This window comes from Montipora foliosa, chromosome 9, assembly GCF_036669935.1.
Source record: "Montipora foliosa isolate CH-2021 chromosome 9, ASM3666993v2, whole genome shotgun sequence".
In the NCBI taxonomy this organism is placed as follows: domain Eukaryota; kingdom Metazoa; phylum Cnidaria; class Anthozoa; order Scleractinia; family Acroporidae; genus Montipora; species Montipora foliosa.
This window is the reverse complement of record NC_090877.1, coordinates 24,828,116-24,833,115: the sequence shown is the minus strand read 5'-3', so window position 1 is coordinate 24,833,115 and position 5,000 is coordinate 24,828,116. Positions and strand designations below refer to the sequence as shown.

Here is a 5,000-nt window from a genome sequence, read left to right as displayed (position 1 = left end):
TTTTTCTGCCTGCTGCAATACTTCGCACGGCATTAAGCTGGCCGCCTCGCAAGCCTCGCGTCTTCGCTCGGCTTGCTCGTTGGCAGTTATCGTAGCTACATCTTGTGCTAGATCTTGTGCCCTTAGTATTTATACTCAATTTCCAACTTTTTACTTTTTGACTTGATAATGACGTTTGGATAGCGTCCTGGCTTTTTGTACCTTTAAAAATAGTTTATCGGAGTTTTTTTGTTATGACGAAATGGAAACTAAGACATTGCTGATATATAAACAAAGCAACTCGGATTTGACTTGGTTAGCTCGATATCTCAGTTAAAGATCGCGAAACATGAAGTCCTACATAGTGGCTACCTGCTTCAATTCAACGGGCGAATGGACAACTGAAAAAGTCAGAGTCCTAGGTAAACCTGTAGGATTCTCTACCTATTGAGCTACTAGCCCTCCTGTGGAGACAGGTCGCTTAACTAGGTCCTTATTCACTATTATGTACTTTTTTTCCTCCGGACGCAATACGCCTTTATTTATATCATGTTACCCGAAAGAAGGATTCAGCAACCAACGATACTTGCTTGCGCAATCTTTACACAACAAGGGGTCACGTACCGGCTGAGGACCAACAGAAGCACCTGAAGGCTCATCCTCGGTGTAAAAACCTGGTGACGTAACACAAAGGAAAACAAAAGAGCAAAAAAACATCAAACGATAACCTAACCCTACCAGCAGCTAAGGTAGCCCATCTGAAAGGTGATTGAAATATTTCTTATCCTTGTAAAGAGTGTAGTCCTAGAATGGGTAACTATCCAGTTTCCCACAACTAGTATCCTGTTTACGTCTATAGAAGGATTTAAAACTGGCTTAGACTTACAAATCGCGCTTAATCGAAGCTTCGTCCTCAGTGAATAAATCACGGCCCCCTTCGTTTCCCAAACATAACCCTAGCAAAGTTTAGCAGATCATTCGGAAGTGGACTTCTCTTCATACTTGGGATTGCCTTTTATAAAAGCACTTGAAATCAGAAATCTTATTTTTGCCAAGATCAAGAGGGACGATACTCCCAATTGTCAAATCTTCAATACTGGATGCTTTTATCCCAGTAAAATTAAACGAGTTCACTAAACTTGTATTTATTTAGAATACAGAATTATTTAGCAGGGATAAGTGTTAACCAGTCCGGCATCATTTTTAAGTGCAAAGGAAAGCCAGTTTACCTTAGTTATGTCTTTCCGGTTCTTATAACACCGGTATCTCCAGTCAGCCCACGCGTAATGGTATATTACCTACATGGTTCACTAAGCCAGGGGCGTTAATTTATGTCAATTCAAATTTTCTTTTTCAAGTCAATGCAGAAAAAAACCATTGTTTTTGGGAAGTGGACAAATTATATCAATTATCATGGCGTACCTTTTTTAACGATTTCTACTGAGAATTACAACTTGGAATGAAAGTGTTTATACTCAAATCTGGTCTTCTTGACATTATATCTATGCTCCTTTTCTTCTTATTACGAGACTGAATCATCTCATGTTAGTGTACGAAAAACTAAATGAAATGATAATGCATCTAAGCCAGTCGCTCGCCATTTTAATCTGCCTAACCACTCCAAAAAACACATGGCTATCTGCGGCCTTTCCCTACATCTAGGTACGACGGAAAGCCGCAAGGATCTGGAACAAAAATTCATCAACAAATCGGCACCCTTAATCCTCACGGTATTAACGAACGCTTTTCATTTAGCTAATATATTCCTATTCAGTTCACGTTGTCATGTTACCACCAATAGCGTAGCTCCTACTCTACTATAAAAACTACACGTAACCCATAATCCCTCGATTCGCTCTGACGAAGGGCTAACGCTCGAAACGTCAGCTTTTAGAATCTCTGTACGGTGGCCAAGTTACATTATCAACTCCGTTGATAAAACCAAATTTTTGTATACTACCTCCCCACCGACGCAGCACCACAGTTTCTTTAGAAACTACCCCTTCCTTCATTTAAATGAAATGAGCTGTCGACCGTGTTGTTTGTGAGTACGCTTTTAGGAATATTAAATTCCCATTGTTTGCGGACTTTGGAAGAATGGTTGTTGAGTTTAGGCCAAGAGATTATGAAGGTAAACCTACCTTGATAATCTCTTGGTTTGGATACATGTATTCTGCTCCCTTCTTGAAGGGTAACAGCAGCATAGATATATATATATAATCTGGATTTGGGATTAATATTTGAATCTGTGTTAACTTTTGAGACTAAAATATTTATTCGCATTTATTCAAGTTGGCTTGACACACACAATTTTTTTTAGCCTAATCTAATGCTTAATACAATTATCTATATTGTATACTAGACATGATAATTCTCCGTGTATTAATTAAATTGATTGAAGAAGCCTATCTCTTATAATTTCAGTACGTGGTTTCCTTTGGGCTTCCTCGCCGTTAGTTTTTTTAATATTTGAAGCACTTAATGCTCTCTACCGAGGCTAAACAATAAACTTGAACTTGAACTCTCTTTGTTCTTCAAAATGCAGAAACAGAACAAAAAAAATTAAAACAAAAAGAGAATTTATAAAACGAAATAAGCCCTTTAACAAAATGCAGCTAGATAAAAATTGTAGCTAAGATTATTTAAACAAGTTGCTTTGCCTTGTAATTTTGCAGTACTTAGCTGTTGAGTTATCAGTTAGTTGGTGTCACTTTCAAGGAATATTGAAAACTGAAAGTTATTGGTTCACCTTTCCTGGCTGTTCGATTCCCAGCAAACAATTATGACTTAAGCTTTTAGGTTACCTGTGGAACATAGGGCCGCAACAACACTCCTCCAACGCACTCGGTTCTGTGAGGTCCTCCTCAGCTGTGCCCACGTCGTACCAATGGCTTTAACCTCTGCATCAGTGCTCCTGCGCCAGGTCTGTTTCGGTCTTCCTACTTTACGCTTTCCTTGTGGATTCCAGTCGAGGGCTTGCTTGGTGACATCACCAAGCAAGCACACAATTATAATGGACTCTTATGAGAAACTAGTTCCTAAGGCTCTGTTTGCTCTGCAGTGTCATGAATTTGGTCTGGAACTAGCCTGTTCCAGGCTCTCAGATAGTGGAGGCGAGGGAAGAAATCCAGACCCCGCTCGATTTCTTTTGCTCGTTCTCGATCGTTCCCTCGCCTCCACTATCTGAGAGCCTGGAACATGCAGGTGTTCTAGGATGAGGTGTTTGCATGGTACGCATGGTACAACTAAATTTTTCATTAAGAATTTTGAAAATTGCGTTTTGGTACTATAACCCTAACCGCTAAGAGGCATTTTAGAATATTATGGATTTCTTCAGCAAAGAGGGAGTTGATGTTAAGGACTTCAGGGTTGCTGCTCTAATCTCGCTGGCCTCTGTGCTGGAAAGTTTCGATTCGATTAATTGAGCAGTAAGTAGAATGCAGTTCTAAAAACCTTAAAGATTTTTGATGCTATCCTTTACGTCCTTTTGAGTTATGTAAATTGTGACTATAAAACCTCTTAAAAAAAGAAAAATTGGCCAATTAACAGAGTGCCGACAGACAGGGCCGGAAAAGGGCAAGCCGCTGTTACAGGTCGAAACTTTTAGGTAGGGTCGTAACCCTTATCTTGTTGACCACCGTATTTCATTGGCTGTATAGTGTCGTACTTCCTATTGTTTACTGTGCTAAATCCATTGTTCGTTCTATTGTTCTTTTGGCCAATCCTAAAGCCCGTTCAATGAGGTACGACACCACCCAAACTGTTAGCAGAAACCTGAGTGCAACGGCGCTGCGAAACAAAATTCAGGAAGCATTGCACCGTGTAACATTGTCAGTTTTGTGAACTTTTTTTCAACTTCCGTAGCGAGACAAGTTTGGCAAAAACTAGAACCGCCTTCTACTTCTGCAACCGTCACGCAATCGCAGTGGTGATAAAAACAGGAGTCAGTTTCACAGTGTAACACCACTTCGTGAAACTGGTCTCGCTCGGTTTTGTTATGCTAGGCTGCGTAAGCCAATCAGAAACTGGCAAAGGTAACGCAAACAACATATTTCGAGACCAGTTTCGAAGTTCCCGAACGAGTTTCGACGTTTCATGTTACACGGTGCAACGCCTGCTGAAACTTTTTTTGCAGCGCCGTTGCACATATTGAGTTTTAGCTAAAAGCTTCAAAGTGTAACATCGGCTTTACACCTTTCTTTCCCAAAAATATAGATAAAAAACAACACAAGCCTCAATTAAACAACTAAATTATTATCAGTGCTCGTCATCTTTAGAACCAGCGATGTCGTGACTGTGATAGAGCCTTGAGAATTCACCAGCTCTGTTCTCCAGTAACTTTGAAGGCTTGTCAAATTCCACGATTCGTCCGTTTTCGAGAACTAAAACTCGATCATAATCAATGATGGTATTCAATCGATGCGCAATTGTGATGACTGTACAATCTTTAAATTTTGTACGAATTGTTTTTGAATCAATTGATCCGTTTTGTGATCAACGTTCGCCGTTGCTTCATCCATAACGATGATTTTGTTCCTCTCCACTAAAGCGCGAGCTAGACACAACAGTTGCTTTTCTCCAACGCTGAAGTTTGCTCCACATTCTCTGACCTCTTCGCTGAGTTGCCGAGGTAACCTTTCTAGCATAGGCTTCAAACCCGCTTCCTCTAGGACATCCCAGAGCTCCTTGTCTTCGTACCCCTTAAAAAGTTTAAGGGATCCAAGTTCATACGAAGTGAAGCGGTAAATAGCACAGGATCATGGGTAATGACTGCCATGGCTTGGCGAGATCTTTGAATGTTAATATCAGCAATATTGACACCATCAATGATGACGTCACCTGTCGGTTGAGGCATGCGAAAGAGAACTGCGACGAATGACGATTTGCCTGCTCCTGTGCGACCAACGATTCCAATCTTCTCATGGCGGTCAATGGTGAAAGTCAAATCTTTAAGTATCTTTGGGCCACCTTCGTAGTTGACGAGTCCTAAATTACTGATGCTTACTTGACCGTGCTGTGGC

General features: G+C 40.6%; 1 pseudogene; it reads right to left on the bottom strand.

Annotated features, from left to right (window-relative positions):
* Positions 1-3,391: 3,391 nt before the first annotated feature.
* The window catches only part of LOC137971290 (ATP-binding cassette sub-family C member 4-like), a 2,430-nt pseudogene continuing 821 nt past the window's right edge, over positions 3,392-5,000 (bottom strand).